Source organism: Anser anser, assembly GCF_964211835.1.
Source record: "Anser anser genome assembly, chromosome: 1".
Lineage (NCBI taxonomy): Eukaryota > Metazoa > Chordata > Aves > Anseriformes > Anatidae > Anser > Anser anser.
In genome coordinates, this window is record NC_139720.1 from 152,128,118 (window position 1) to 152,145,850 (window position 17,733).

Sequence of the window (17,733 nt, forward strand, 5' to 3'; positions counted from 1 at the left end):
ATCCTCAGAGAACAATGGCGTAGTTACTACTTGCACCAGTGCTCAGTGTAGTCTTCTGAGCTTTCCTTGTAATAAGGTACAGTATTTTGGGCACCATTCACCCTGATCTTCATTTAAATGAGAATCTCTCAAGTGTGTGAAATGTATATGTGTATTTTATGTGGGTGACTGAATTTATGTTTTTTGTTGATTACCACATTTTTCACTTCATTCTTCAGACAGCCAGTGCTGCCTAAGTATCATCCTACCAAAGCCAAACTGTGACCTAATTTGAGTTTATACCATCAAGATTTTTTTTTTTATAGATGAAGATTTACCAGATTTAACTAGAGGTGGGTAAATAATTCTCAAAGAATGATTTATCTTAAATTTAGACTCTCTTTTCTCACATGATATCCATGGGGAGATCATTTTCCGTAGTATTTTTAACTTGTCACAAGCAGACAGTCACAAGCAGTTTTTTTTACTGTCACAAGCAGAGTTCACAGTGATTCCTTCAGATGTGAAAGTAGTTCTTGTGGTTGGTCAGATAAATTATGTGGGAATGTCTTTTCCCTGAAGAGAACAAATTACCCCTGTGGTTTTGAAATGTCTACAGTTCAAATGTTTGCCACATAAATATACCAGACCTGTCATGGCCTCTTGTTGCCCATATGAAACTTGCATGTTTAGCCCCCACCTTCTCATCCTCACTGCTGACATTGCAGGTGGTGTGGAAACCTGGAGCTGGGATAGAGCCTTGTGCTTGATTGGCACTGTGACCCCCATCTCACAAATGCATGTCACCCCCACCACACGTTTGGCTGACAGAGGGACCTACTGCCTTCTCTGGTGAGGTGACACAGTACATGGGGATCTGCACCCTGTTGAAGTAGGAAGATGTTATGTTAATGAAGGGAGTACAACAGCTTGTGTGTATAAATGAAAAAAAATTCCTAAAAACAAATCAACTGATATTTGCAGGACATATTTAGCTATATTTGCCAAACAGATTGATATTTTAGGTACTCCTACAGCCTTTGATTCTTATATGAAAGATCTACCAGGCAGGATCCAAACCATCTGAAACTGAAATGAACAGCTAACCTCAAGTTTTTAAACATGAATTCAGGAGAGTGAGTGAACAATCCTAACCACCCCCCCCCCCCCTTTTTTTTTTAACACTAGAATGTATTTTTATGTAGTTACTTTGTAAGTACTTAAATCAGATAATGTTATTTCCCCTCAAATAGTCTGTGGGATTGAGAACTTTCATTATCGTTATCAGGAGATTTATGGCATTCACCCGAGGGAAATGAAGCACTAGTATGATTCATCTTTGCTGAGCTAGATTTTTTATGTTTATTCTTACACAAATTTTCATTCTTACACAAATTAGCATCATGTGTATTTCTCTGTTCTTTCTACTCCATGTATCCATCCTCATTCTTCCTCTTCCCATTCATTATGTTCATTTCCTCTTCTCTCAGGCTCCTCTTCCCTTCTCCTCTCACACATGTATTGCTCTATTTGCCATCACCAGTAAGGAGGGAAAGAGGTGTCTACTTGCATCCCTTATTTACTAAGAGGAACAGTCATTAATCCTAAATTTATTTTGTTTCATTTTTTTTTTCCATTTATTTAATAATAGATGTAGTTGTTAGGTACCCATCATTTTAATACAAGATTGTCCACTGTGACAGCAATTCTAAATCGGTAATTTTTCATAAATTAAAATTCCTTGCAGCAAGTATAACTTCGTTGCAGCAAATTATAATCCACAGACTTCCATAACAAAGTGCTAATTGTAACTTGGATTTAAATATTATTTTCTGTATGCAAATTGGCCTGTGGGGAGTTATTATTTAGTATAACATTGTTAACAACACTAACATTAGTTTGTAATTTGTTTGAAGTGGAATACCATTATTACTAATACATTACATGTGCCTTAGAGAAACAACATTGCTTTCCCATGCAAGATAAAAATCTTTTATCAGTCAAATTTGTTTAATGTTGCTTTTGTGCTCCATGGGAAAACAAAAGGTGACCTGGGTCATAAAAAATGCATTGTGTTTTTGGTTATTTGAACAGAAGGAAAGTCAAAAGAACATGACGTAATCTTTCAGACACTGTGAGCAATGCACAGGGCCTGATCTTGCAAATGTCTGTACAAATGAGATATTGTTTGCAGGTAAGTCACAATGACAAAGTGGGATTATTCTTTTTTTCTTCCACAAATGAAACTCTAACTTTCTCTTCCTTCAAAATCCAAACTAAACAAAAATATTTATTAGTGTTTATTCAAAATTTGTTAAGTGTATCAGTGGTTTCCTTGCTGCATGTTTTATTTCCTGCTTCATTTGTCCAGTAGTTAGCACTCTGCTCTGACCTAAAGCAAATGTAAAGTTCTGGACACCGAAGCTCATATTTAATTGAGTTTCGGTAATATTTTCAGTCCTTAAGCATATTTTGATGTAATTATTTATTTTATGTAATTATTATTTTATGTGTAAATGCCATACATTTGGCCCTCAAGGACAAAACAGTACCTTTCTATGTGTGCAGGAAGAGAGCAGCAAAAGAAGTGTGTTTCCCACTCTGTTTCTTAAAGGGAGTCCTACAATCCAGAGTCCAATGAGGGCTCCATGTCAGCTTGGCCTGGAGCACCCTCCTAGCAGAATCAAGACCCTTAAAGCACTGCTTTGTGAAAAGGGTGTCCACACAAGCAGAACCCTCTCCCTGACTGCCAAACCTACAGATGCTGAATAATACTAATTCTCTACATGTAAAAGTTTACATAAATTCGTAAGGAGTAGCTGCATCCTGTTTATGCATGACAGAATTCTGACAAATATCAGTATCTCTCTATAGTAGAGGTCACCGCTTTAGAAGACTGAATTTATAGGCATCAGTTAATACTATCCATGCCTGTCATGGAAGACCCTGGAACCCTTTCAGCCAAAGACAGGAGACATGGGAGTTCAGAAGGGTAATTGATTTAAAAAATAAATCAGGAAATTCACACCAGGGTGAGGAATAAAAAACTCCTACATTTCAGAGAATAGGAGTTCCATTAATTTTACAGAAAATTACAAGCACACTCATAACTTTTCAGCAGCTGTTGATTAATTGTTGGAGAGAAATAATGGGAGCCTGGGAGAATTTTGTTGATAGGAAGTTCATTTAGGTCAGCAAATTTATTTGGAATACAGCTGTCCCTGGTAACCCCCTGCAAAACTACAAGAACAGATCTATCCAATGAACTCACTCCTTTTGTGCTAAACCACTCAAACAGCTTCTCTCCCACTTTAGAAATGTAAGTGGATGGCTTATACATGTGCTTAATGCTTGAGGTTTCTTTTTGAAGTAACTTCATCCAATATTTACAGAGCAAAAAATGCAGGTGAGACTTAGGAATGTAGACGAAAATAATAGACATATCATTTCCTGTCTATGACAGCCATAATAAAAACATTTAGATGACTATGGTTGTGAAAGAAAGATTTTCAAGATTATTTTTACTAATGTGTAATACCTGACATTCATACTGTGGTAAAATCCAAATTTTTAGTTAATGGGAGCTTTTCAGAATACTTGGAACAGGCTGGATTGGGTGTCTCTCCCTGCAGCTGCCTCTAACAGATATTGCTGCTGTGAAAGGCAGGGTTCACACTGAGATATAGATTCAGTGGGAATGGGAAGTCAGGAATTGCATATTTCTCTCATGTTTTCCAGCACTTGACTGCTCCTGAATCATCCCAAGCATCTTGGATAGACAGGAGGGGAACTTTTCAGACAGGTATCATCATATTTTCCCCTGTCACATTTCTGGATTCACCACAAAACACTAATACAGGCATTCCCTGTGATGTGACAGCACATATTAGTGCACCCAGTGCATGTTGATCAGAAGGATATGTACATTCATAAGCATCCCTTTAAAATCAAACTGAAGCTATTCTGTCATCATGCGACATATGCACATTGGTCAAAGTGAAAGGCACAATGTCATCTCAAATCATATCAGCCTGACACCTATACATGTATACATATATATATGTTGACATGTGAGAGGGAATGCTTAAAATTAGCCATAGTTTCCTTACCATAAACAGTCATTACACTATGGGGTATTTCAAAGTTCAACCTTAGGTGGTTTTTTTTTTTTCATCATTTCTATATTTCAGTCAGTGCTCTGTCAGCTGGACACTGGTGTGTGTGGAAAGACAGCAGAATGACAGGTTAGAATAGGGAAGGATCTTCATTTTTACCTAGCATGTGCATGTTCTCTGAAGCATTAGGAGCTTATTGGCCCATTTCACTGTTTCATAGCAACGCCAAATGGGCTCAGACTTGAGGACTGCTCACATACACAGTTTAATGGCTACAAGTTGAAGTAGTAGGCTTTCAGTTCTGGATTTTTTTTCCTTCTTCCATTGTTCTTGGTGCAGACTTGTAAAAATAGATGTCTAGCCCCTCAGGGGCTACCAAGTGACCCACCCCTAAGCTATAACTACAAAATATGCTGAACCTTTCTTAAATGGTAAAACTGCAAGAAAAAAAACAGTGATATATGAGAGCTGTATCTCAGGAGACAAGAACTGATACAATAACAATAGGATGAAGACTAAGACTACAAAGAAAAGTGTTGTAGGTTAGAACCAGGGAGGGCAGAAGAAAACAGTGTAAAGAGTTTATAGAAGTGAAAAACTAAAGAATAACAAAAAGAAGAAACTGTTATGATGTAAATTGGCAGGAACTCTTCATAGATAGCTTTCCAACAAAACACTTTGTAAATCAGTAGATAAAATACCAATAATTATCTACATGTTTCATGTACAATCTTGAGTCAGAACTCTTCATCACTGTTAGAGCCAACAGATCTTCATCACTGTTGATCAGAGCTATCATCTTTAAATCTATGTTGGTATGTAGAAATAGACACAGCTCACTGGGACATAATTTTTCTCCCATTGACAGGAGTTCTTGACAGGTTCTTATTCTTTTCAATAAGCTCTGAACATAGTTAGGATAATGAAAACCATGATAAAATATATACGTGACTGAAGAAAGTTGTTGACAAAAACTGTGCTTAATTTTTCAAGATGATGGATGAAATGTTTGCAAGATATAACTAATTTATAATATATCAAAATTTTGTCCTTCATATTTGACTTGAATACCTAGCTATACAGAGTAAGAGTAGAAATCTCCCAAGCTTAATAATCAAGAGAACATTTTTTTTGACTTTTTATCACTTATAGTTTATAGTAAAAGTGTATGATTTATCTCTTATTTAAAACTTTTTTTTTTTTTTTTTTAAATCTGCTGACTTGGGCAGGCAACTTAATAGTAGATAAGTTCCCTCCTACCTCCATTATTTGGACTGCAGATCTCCCTTTTGACTTTTCAGACAAAATCCTGAATTCTAGAGATTGATGGGTCTTTGCTAAAGTGCTGGTAAAGCATTCTCTTGCACACTAGCTCAATCTGTCTCCTGCAGAACACAACATAATAGGGTGAAAATTGCCTCTTACCTGTTGACCAGCTGAAAATTGCATCCTTAGCTGCTTTCTCATGGAAGCTTCAGCAGCTTCCTGTTCTTTAACAGCTAATTGAAATTCTTAGAGGAAATAAACCCCTCTTGAGTAGTCTGCAGAATGCCTAATAAGGTATTATACACCATCCCCTTTCAGCATTCAATCATCAGCTCTACTTCTGTGTCATACAGCAATCAGTTTAGAAAATGAAGTTGTAGGATACAGTGAGTATGCTGAGGGAGCCTGAGTAATTTAGGAGAGATTGCTCAGTTTGCTCTATTGAGTTGTTTATGCTGTACTGGATCTTTAGTGAGTACGCTTCTGCTAAAGAAAAGGCATATAATCATCATTCATCTGTTAAAAATTGGGGGAAGTCTCTCTTCAAATAATTTACGAGAAAATTATCTGGTTTATAGTTTTAGTGAAAAATGTTTTTTTAATTTTTTTTTTTCCCAGCAGCCAAAGGGCAGAATAGGACGTAGTTGGCCCTGAAAAGTTTTTTTTTTTTTTTTTTTTTTTTTTTTTTTTTTTTTTTGTGAATTCATTGTTCAAAATATCCAGACTGCCCTTTGCTTCCAACTATGGATTTCCAGAGTGAGGAAAGGACTTCCTGAACTGCAAGATACCAGTGCTTTGTGTTCAGGGAGATCTTTTATACTAATGCATTTCAACAATAACTATGACCATTTTACACTTTCTGAAAATGCAAGGTGTCAAAAACAGAGGGGTCAAGGAAGGTCAGGATATGTGAAAATTATGTGTTCAACGGTAAAATACAGAAACTTCATTTCAACCGTCTTCTACTTACAGCTTCCAGTTATTGCTCATGTGCTTTGAGCTCTGACCTGAATAATGAGCTGCGTAATAGCTGTTGTGAGGATGTATACCTCTCCCATCAATTCTTTTGGTAGCCTATATGTATGGTTGGTATGACCAAGATTTTATAATAGAAGATGTTTTCAGAAGTAGTGTAAAAACTCTACATTGTTGTGGCACTAGTATTTAAGTTACAGAGGGCAAACTAGGAGTTGGTGGTGCTCCAGACTGGCCAATCATATTTCAGCAATACTCCATTACACCCTTTTTCTTCAACAGCACAATATGGACACAGTGGGAGAGGGAGGCAGAACAAAGGAAAGGTGCAAGGCTATAGGTTTAGTCACACATTTGTGTATTGTTGTCCATTTTTACGTAAGGACGTGAACATTTATGACTTGGCAGCTAGAACCAAATTAACTCTCCAATCCACAAGATATTGTGGAATTAATAGTTGCATCTGAATCTATCTTTATACGATCCTGCTACATTCAAAGAGAAGGAGGGAATATATGCAATTGTAAAGTCTTGTGAGACCTATGCATATCAATAATAGTTTTTGCAAAGTTTTTGAATCTATCCTCCTCCGGTTCTCATCATCGTTCATTCCTCATCTTCTGTATAAGCCGTGATCTAGCGACAAGATTGAAAATAAAGATCTTTATTAACACATAAAAAAAGAGCTGTTCCATGATGACTGTCTTTGAACAACAGTGTTATCTCATTGTGTAAGCTATACTTTTCCCCTCACTGTTAGAGCCTGAGATTCCATATCCTATAAAGCACATTGCACACTTGAGTGGCCACAAAATACTGAGTCCACCTTCATCAAGAGCTCCTTAGGTTCCTTCCTCTTCATCCTCCTGCTGTGCTGCTTGGTTACTATGAAATATATACAACTTCCCTGGGTGGTCAGAAAAGGGCTATAGTACAATCCCCATGATGGATCATATAATCATAGAATGGTTAGGGTTGGAAGGACATTAAAGACCACCTAGTTCCATCCCCTCTGCCATGGGTAGGGACACCTTCCACTAGACCAGGTTGCTCAAAACCCCATCCAACCTGGCCATGAACAATTCCTTGCATGGGGCATCCACAATCTTTAAGACCTCATTGCAGCCATGAATAATGTGGAGTAATACCATTGTGAGGCATGTAAACATTCACATTTTGTCAATGGATCAACATCTCTGAATCTGACTGATAATTGCTTTATATTAGATCTTTGTTGTTAAATTATTTTTGACATAATGTATTGAACATTCAGGAAAAGCAAGACATCAAAATAGTGATGTTTGACATAGGAAATGATTTGCTAAGGTAACTGCTGGTAATAATCTGTGTGTATGTGCATGCATGCATGTGCATGCATGTGTGTGTGTGGGTGTATACATTAGGAGAACATGTACTTTGTGGTGGTGAGACTCCACAATGTATGTTCTTCCATAAAACCAATGTATGCCCTTCCTGGTATATTTCCAGTTTCTTAGTAATCCTGCTCCAAGTACTGAGCAGGACTGATTTATTGTCACTTTCTTTTGAGCTGCTGGCACTGCTCTGGTGACTAACTTTGAGACTGACTCAAGAGTGATGAACACAGTCCCTCTTTCCTACTATACAGTTGAAAGAATTACCTCTCAGGAACTCCAGTTTAAGCCTGTAGGTACAGTGTGATCAGACAGGGATTTCTCTCTTTTTTCTTTATTTTCCTCAAAAAAATGCAGCTTTGGCTCTTGTAGGAAGTAGTATCCCTGCTCCTGCTTAACAATTCTTCTCTAGTCAACACATTTTGATCTTTGTGTGTGTGTTTGCAGAAAAACAACAACAACAACAACAACAAAAAACAACACACAAATTCTTTTCTTAAAATACGATGTTAATCCATCAAGTAAATAAGTCAGTTTGTAAGAAGGTTCTTGATACTTTTGTTGTTATGTGGCATACTAGGCCAAATCAGATACAAATGCCTAAGAGAAAGTGCAGTCTCCTTTTGCATCATGAGAAGTTGAGGAAAAGTTTGTTGTTGGTACTCTTCATGATTTGTAAAATGTGTATTGTTTCCTTAAGGAAATGTAGGAGACATAAAGGAGATTTTTCTGTGTACTGACAATTTCTATCACCATACTCCAACATCCATGTTAACAACTCAGATATTCACTGTTCCCTAGGTGTCATGCGTTCCCCACCACAAAGAGTGAAGATGACATGAGATAGTTGCAGTCTTGGCATCAGTTAAATGGTGACCATAATGCATATGTACATCTAGAAGTACTCTGAAAATGGTGATTAACTAAGTCTTCTAAATAGGTCACATCCAAACTAATTTCTAGGAAAGAAAAGAAAACACTTTCCCATGAACAAAATGTTATTATTTTGTCAAATCAAAACTTTCCTCAAGTAATTTCAGCTATACAAATGTTCAGAAGTCTGTTACCCATATTTTTAATAAGAATATTTAGAATTTTTTTTCAAATTTTTTAAATTCCGTTATAGCAAAGTAAGACTTTTTTTTTTTTTTAATTATTATTATATATTTTTTTTTGAGTAGAAAAACCACGGGAGACATAAACACTTGCAGATGGAGATATTAAGTTTCTTAGCATTCAATAATGCAGAAATTGTCCATTGTACTGTAATGATAATAATCTTCCATGTCCAGCAAATCTCACTACTTTTTGTTGTTGTCGTTGTCATTGTTGGTTTGTTTTTTAACTGTCTGTTTATACTATACTCAACGTTGTCTTTTTCTGATCTATTTAAGAGTGTGCAGGAGAAGTCCTTTAAACCTGGTTTTCTAGAAATCCATGCATTATGCACAAAAAAACAAGGTCTTTGAGGTTTTCAATATTTATTTATTTATTTATGCATTTAAGGAGGGTTTGTTTACCCTTTATATGATTCAGCTTATGTGAGGAAGGCAAAAGGCAACCATCAGTTTCCTTGTCCCTCCTTTTTTAGGATGCAGCTGCTGATTCATCATTACAAGAGGCTGATACAGATTCTTGTGCTAACGCTTGTTATCACTAGCCTTGCTTTGAGCTTGGTTTCAACAGAAGGTCAGTCAGTGCAGAGGGTCAGAGCAAGTCACTCAAGGGAAGAACTGTCAGCAGCTTGAAATAAAGCTGTAGAAGGCTCCCACCATGCCAACCAAAGGGGGGAAGAAATTTTATTTGATACTCCTTGTATTCATCTAATAGGTACTTTTTGATGTAAGAATATCAAAAATGTATCTCTAAATTAGTGTCATCCACATTCAGAGGAGAGTGAGTCCACAAATTGCTGTACTATCTTCCTTTCATAGGTTTATATCTACCTCATTACCTCCCTTTTCCCCTTCTAATTAAAACATGTGAGGCATTTAAAAACAGTCTATTTATAATATGACAAAGTTGCTTTCAAAGTAATTTTCTTTTATTTAGTGTTTGATCTCTGATTTCATGCGCTTTTCCTCCATCTGGCAGTTGTCACTAAGGCAGATGGCCACCAGCTGGGAGGGCAATGTAAGTATCTCCCTCTAGATCTGCTGCCAGAGCTGCTCAGTAACTGCAATGTGAAGGAAAACTGTGTCAGTCTGTTACCCATGCAATGAGCTCACTTACCAACTTGTCACCACTTCAGGGCCTGACGACGAAATTCCACTCTTAAGCTGGAAGCCAAGAGAGAGCTTTATTTATTGGGGGCTTGGAGGGGGAGGGATATTTTTCTTTAATTTTGTATTTTCTTCCCTTCTGCTTCTCCTGTGTCTAGCCCCTCTCAAGGCCTACAACTAAGGACCACATCTGCTGCTACTGGTTTTGTAAATAAACACTTGGGCAGATTTCCTATGTCTTCATACTTAGCTCTAGCCCATGACCTGCCTATAAATAGGACTGAATAAAAATAAACCTACATTTTCATTGTCCTCAGCAAATTTAATGAGACCTGAGTGAGTTTGCTGTCTTGGTAAGCTCTGTCTACTCCTTTTATTATCACACTAATTCAGAAGTAAATTGTAGATATATTACTTATAATGTTTAATGGAAAAAAAAAAAAAAAGGAAGAGAGAGAGAGAGAGAGAAATTACCAGGATAGATGGTTGATCTGAGAAAACAGAAGGGGATGAAAATAAAGGAAGTAAAAATTTCACAGGTCAAGCATTATCCTTAATTTTACCTTTGAATTCACTACAGAAAAATTGTAAGTGATCTGAAATTCTGATTTTTTCTAATAGCAGCATTACTAACAATATAGGGAATGGGAACTCATCTGAACATCTAAACTGGCAGAGTTAAATGAAGAAAGGCTACTTAAATATGCAGTAGCAACTGCAGGTTTCAGAGAAGCTTGAGGAACTTAGAGCCAGGAATTTTCTGTGCTTATATAGATGCTAAGAATAAGCATAGTTGCTTAAATATACAGCTGGTTAAAGTTCTTTCCCGCCACTCCCTCTTTTTTTACTTCCTTTTCTTTAACAAAATTTGATGAGTTATTAACAATTTCTTCCACCTTGAAAACATATATATATTATATGTAAAAGAAAAGCTGGAGGTGGTTGAAAGGAAACATTTTCTTTTCTAGCACATTTTTATTTTAAAATATAATTTACCTTGATTTGACTGCAAAAGTAAGCTCAGACAAGAATATAATTTTATTGTAATTTCATTTAGAAAGCACTGATAGAAAAATACAAACTTTTTAAAAGATATATTTAAAAATAAAATTCAAACATTAATTAAAATCAAATGCTTTTTCCAGGAAATATTTTCATTGTTGAAAATCAGGAATTTCAAATAATTAGTTTCAGTTAGAAGTTTTGCTAGTATAATGCAGTCTGCCATATGAGTAAATGTTGTTCAGAGAACTGGTATAAACTAAAGTCAAAATAAACTCTTTTGCCTGCATAAAAATGGATAAGTCTTTACAGAACTATGAACGCATTTTTTTTTCTCCTCACCCCATGTAATCAAGACCTAACACTGATAGTCAGAGACCTAGGTATCAAATTTACTCGAGCACTTATCAAAAATACCCTAGATTTTCAAATCTTTTGCAATGTCTGTAAAATTTTTCCTCAGCTTATCTTTACAATAAAATAAGTAAATATAATTATAAGTTACATACCACTCATTAGCCATTAGAATAAAAATGATTTGGTTAAGTACCTTAAGATATAAAGGAATGCTTAAGGTTTCAGGTAACGTTGCATAAGTTATTTATTCAAATGTATTTGAATCTGTGAACTATTAAATACACAGTTTATAGCATTTTCCATTTTTCAGTAGTGTATATGTTTTATTCTGTGTTTACTTTGGCTCACATTAAAGCAAAAAACTCCATAGACACTTCTGACCTTTCTCTATGATCACATCTATGCAAAACAGTGTTTTTTCCTTGTATGGGTATCCTTCCAATGTTAAAGGTTGTTATAACTTTAAACAAAGATGTGTTTTCAATTCTTTATTTTCAGCAGACTATGGAACAACTACCTGCATCAGTTATGCCTATACACTTACTATTGAAGTTGAAAAAAAAAAAAAGTGTGTGGGTCAAACAGGTTGCTCAGCTGAATTGCATAGTAGAAGAGTGAAGATTATAAATATTTAATCAATAAGTAATTAACGTTTTCAGGTTAAATTATTCTCTAGCAAGAGCACATTAACTTAAAAATAGGTCAGAAGAACTGCTCTTAATTTGTTGCTCACTTTTGTAGTACATCAAATAAATTTAAATATTTCTCATTATATCTCATATTTTCAGCATTCCACTGACCTTTTCTGGATCTTAGCTGCCCCCCTCCCTTCCCCCCACCTCCATCCCCCTCTCCCCCCCTTTTTTTTTCCTGTTAGATTTCATCTTAATTGTTGTGAAGAAGACATTTTTAGACAGTAACTTTGTTTATATCTCATAACATCATTATTTTTTGGATCAGCACTGTTAGAATTAAACTTTCAGCAAGTGTATTTGGCCGGCTGCCTTTCCCCTTCATATGTAAAAACAAAGCTGTGACTGAGAGATACCATTTCTTATGGTTTTTGCTTTTCAGTACAAAGCTCAATAGCTCTTAAATTAAGAAACCTATGACTTTGCATTGTTAAATTACACTATTGATTAGAAGAGCCAGGATAACTTTGCAGTGGAGGAAGTAGCAATGTAATTTACAGAAGGAAGTGGATTAGTTCCAGCTACACACTGTAACTCAGAATGTTTGAAGATGGTTAGAGCATCAAAAGACACCGGCATAATGACATTTTACCTGTCAGCCAAAAGCTGGTTATGCTGAGGTTTTACCGCAAGTTGCCAAAATAAATATCAGGCTGTGTAGTTTGTGGGGTTTGGTATTCCTAGAACAAAGAGATCCCAAACTTTATGGATAAGTTATGTTACAAACGATAGAAACAGATGGTTGTTTTAATGACTAATTTGTGCGTGTTTGTAAAGTATGACTTTTTTTTTTTTAATTAATAAAAAGATTTCTGTAAACACTTAGAAATGTCTGTTGATGAAGAATAATAGCAGGATTTCCAAGTCTCTCAAGCTGATAGTCCTTTGCCTACCTTTGGTCTGACTATCAAAATACAGGCTCTGAACATACAAAAAGCGTCCCAAGTATATGCAAATGTAAATACATCGTGGGAAAAGCAAAAAACAGACTAGAATTATTCTTCCAGTTTTCAAATTCATGTTTTAAACTACAGGAGGATGACAGCAGGAGGGTTGGCCAGGAACAATATAACAATGATAGCAGCAGTTTAAAGGTAGCGGTGCTGACTGGACTATTTACCTCCTCAAAACTCCCTTTTGCTAAACTTTCTTTTCATTACATCAGAGCAGGAGTTGTTACTGAAGTCTCTAAAATTAGGAAAACTCAAAGAATGCTGAATCCAAATATACTGGAATAATTTACCTGTTTCCTCACGTATCATTATGCGTTCATATAAACTGGTCACATCTGTGTTAGATACTATTTACAAATTCCAAAAGCTCACAAAATCTTTTAAAACTTCATTTCAAAAATAGTGAGAAGCAAATGCATTAGAGTTCTTTCTCTTCTTATTGTGGAGTGAGTTATAGGTTTATACAAAATATTCTTCTACCAGTCATGAAGAAAACAATAAAACTAGTCCTACTCCTGTACTAGCAGATCTTGTGTAAGTCTCTCTCTCTCTCTCTCTTTTTCTTTTATTAATTATAAGAAAGATAGAATAAAGTAAAATAAAGATAATTTTGAAGAGGATAAAACAATTTCTGCAGCAGCTATTGCTAGATGAACCTTAATTTCTGGATATTACAGTAAGTTTAGTAAGTCATATCTACCGAAGATTTTGGCACTTTGAGTTAGATACATTTTATTGTTTTGAACATGAAAATAAATATTGATTTTGCTGTTTTCCTGATGCAGAGGTTAAGATATGCTTGTTTTTGAGAAGTTTTTGGAAAAAATGAGCTCAATCTTTTGTCAAATATATAAGACCTACAACTCTTAGACTTTTGTAGAAGACTAGGCATATGAAGTTGTGTTCAGAGACTGTTTCTGACTGGCAACATTTGGATGTCAACCACTTAGCCAATAAGGCAAATCTCTTGTCGCCTAGAAGGGTAATACTATGATGATGCCTACTGATAGTTTAGGCAGGTAGACGTCATATCGTTGGGAAATGATCATATCAAAACACAGACCCTATCAAAAAGAAAAAATGTTCCTGTCCATTCTTGCATTGCTGTTCTACAACATGGTTTCTAGAAAAGTTTTTCAGGATGTGAAAGGAAAAAATATTGTGAAACCAAATTGATTATCATGGGAAGTTAATTATTTTATTTAAATATCCTTCCACATGTTTCCCAGAACATCCTGTTCCCTGGTAATCTTCAATGTGGCCTTGCTCCAGGCATACAAATACCTGAATTGAGATGGAGATATTAACTTTATCCATTGCATTTATTTTCACCTTGAAATCAGAATTAGTTTTCAGACAATAAAGTATACTGAAGTCCTTCACTGGTTTATTTGGACATATTCCAAGGTTCATGATGATAAACAGGAGAAAGAAGTAGGAATAGCAAGATTTTAAGATGTATATCCCTTCAAACTCAGGACAAAGTATAAATTATTTCCCTGTTCTTTCTCATGGAGACTAAGATGTACAAATTTGGATATCTAGCAGAATAGAAAAGTAGTTATTCTGTTAGTTCTACCAGTTTCAGGGAGTATGGTTTTCATTTATTATTACAGATTTTCATGCATGATCTTGATCTTGGCCTTTTATGTTCCTGTGGACTCTGTTTCTGACCCTGAAATCAACCCTAAAGCCAGACTCATCTGTGAGGTAAATATAGCACCACACAACCACAGCTACATCACATCACACACAGCACAGGAAGAAGGGTCTGCTTCTCTCTTACCTTCCCATACCTTCTTTTAAGTCATTGACTGAATGTCACTATCTCTTTTTTTTTTTTTCCTGTCTTTTTTTTTTTTTTTTTGGTCTTTCATTCTGGTGGAACTGAGGTGATCTTTGTGGTTGAAAAAGATGCTGCCAGCATGCATGACTATGGTGTTAAGTACACTAATATGCTGATAAAAGCAGAAATCTTCTGTGTATTCCCGAATGGATGCAGCTGACCATATATAATTCTCTGGACATGTGATGGAGAAATCCACTGCAAGATAGTAATTACAGAGGTGATGCAACCTTTGTATATGCTTTCATGTTAAAAGTGTGTGTGAAATCAGCTTGCTCTTTATTTTTAAGTTTTGTTAAGATTTAAGATTTAAAAAATGAAAAAAAAACAAACACAAAACAAAAAACAAAACACCACACCACCAAGCCCTACTCTAATCTGTTGTTTACTAAAGATATATATGTTTTGATTACTATCATTATTTGTTAGACTGTTATTAATGATCACCATAATTTGGCATGCCTGATTATTTTGGCAAAAGATAACAGTAGATTTATTTGGCAGAACCAGTTTTTGTTGTTGTTGTAGTTGAATTGCTTTATTGTGTTTCAGTGTTTCCTCTTTCATCACTCTTGCTTGCAAATGAAGTCATAGTGCATTTTTGTTTCAACTATATGGACAGATATATTTTGTCAGTTCTTATATTTACTATGTACCAGCTCAGCTGCATGGCAGAAGCTAGCAACAAATTTTTGGACAAAGAGTAAGTGAGCAATCTCATAGTTTGCAGCACTGCTTTATTTTATTTTATTTTATTTTATTTTATTTTATTTTTAATCTTGCATTTCATTATGTAGACTTGTTTTAGAAACTCTTTATAATTATTTAATGAGAGGAATGTGCAACTCATAGAAAAGAATTGACTCTTCACTGTCTAAAATTCTCACTGAAAAAAGTTGCTCAATATTGTACAAACTGCATGTGAAACACAGTAGAGATTACATGCAAAAGAAACATACCACTTCCATCAAAATTCATCATCACATTTCATCATGAGATCCAGCTGTTCTCCTGGGCTGGTGAGCTGAGTGCCAGGGCAGGCAAAGCCTTCCATAACTCTCCTGACAGGCACCATCCTTCAGGACCTGAGCACGGTATGTAAAGCCAGGGCTCAGTAAAAGGGCCCATTGACAACCTTCATATTTTTTAGTGAGTTTCAAGCCAGGGCTGCCATGCCCTGTCAGGAATGAATGGAAATGGAACCAGAAACCAACACTGCTACGACATCACTGTGGCAGGGACTGATGACTCCTGTTTAGGCTGAAATGGGGTCTTGGGTTCATGGGCAGAGGAATAGACCCCAGGGGAGCTGGGCAAGGACAGGAAGGTCCTCATTGCTCTCAAAGCCCTAACATACCTTTAGCCAGAATTTTAATTATTTTAAAAATTTTATTATTTATTTTTTCTTCTTCCTGAAATGGGGAAGTAAGTGCATTCTCTAGTATGTTTGAGGAGAAAGAATTTAATAATAATAATAATAATTAATAATACAGTTTTTGCAGACCTGTATCTGATGCTTAGTAATCTGTATGAATGTTATACCGTTTCTTGGATCAGTAAAATTTATTCTTGGGGTCCTAAAAAAATTACAGGGTTGGCAAATACTGTGATAGTATAAACCTGATGATTAAATATTTATTTTAGTATCAGTAGGAATAAGTTCTCTTCATAAGTCTTTAAAAGCTTTTTTGAAATCTTTTGAAGCTGCTGAAGATTTTAGAGATCACAGTAAGGCTCCTAGTATCCCTATGAACACCTGTCTTAAAGAAAGCTTTACAACTGTAATATTGAGGTGTGTGAGTTATCCATATTCAAGATCAAAATCTCATAAAGAAAAGAGAATGAAGAAAGTTAGCAGATTTAGATAGTAATATTCTCAAAGTACCTTCTCTCTTGCACAGAATATGTGCTATGATGAAAGATCTTTTGTTTTATACAATTAGTTTTGTATATCTATATAAAACTCATCATGCTAGGTGTAGACCAATTGGTAATGTTTTCATGTTTTTATATAATCGATGAGCCTATCTGAACTCTCAATGGTATACGTTTTTATAGAGCTACACTCAAAAGACGAAGCAAATACAGACATTTAAACAGAGGAGTGAAATGCAATCCATTTTTATTGTAACTCTATCAGCTGATCAGAAGACAGAATAGTCTATACAATGAAGGAAATTATAGGATTATCTAAATAATTCAGGATATTAGTCACCTTAGCTAAAATAATCTTTAGCTATAGATAATGTTTTAATTAGCAGAGCATTTTCCTGTCTTTGTGTTTTGACTCAAATGGATGACTAGGTCAACATCTTGTTACTTACTTCCACCTTCATCAAATCTAAAGTTATTTCCAAGAGGGCTCATTACTGCAGTAAAAATAAAAGAGAACCAGACACAGCTACAAATATTAGCTGTACAAGAATGTCCAAATTAAGAGCTTTCACAGCACTGAGATTATAAGCAATGTGAAATCTTGCCATGTCATATCACCTCCATAAAAGGAATCATATGGTTACATTAGCATGACTCAATATGACATTGCTGTGTTAGTTTTTAGCAGGGGCACCCAGGTTGAGTTTCCAGTAATAAGAAAGAGAATGTGCAAAATATTAGGGTATTCACTGTGAGAGCTTTGTATCGTTTCATGCATTTTTCTTTTATGCATTTCATGCTATGCATGCCACAGAGCTTTTCAATCGAATAGAGACACTGAAACCAGTATAGCAAAACACTGAATCTGTATTTATAACTTTGAATGAGCACATGGCTTTACAACAAACTCCGGTTAATAAACACAGTACATTATATCCTCAACAATAGTAAACCATGAAAAAAAAAGATTGAAACATTGTTGGATTAAGATAAACCTGTTTACTAATTTCAAGACTTTTTCCCCCCAAACTGAGAATGTTCAGCCTATTCCTCCTGTATTATGATGTGTCAGCTAGCC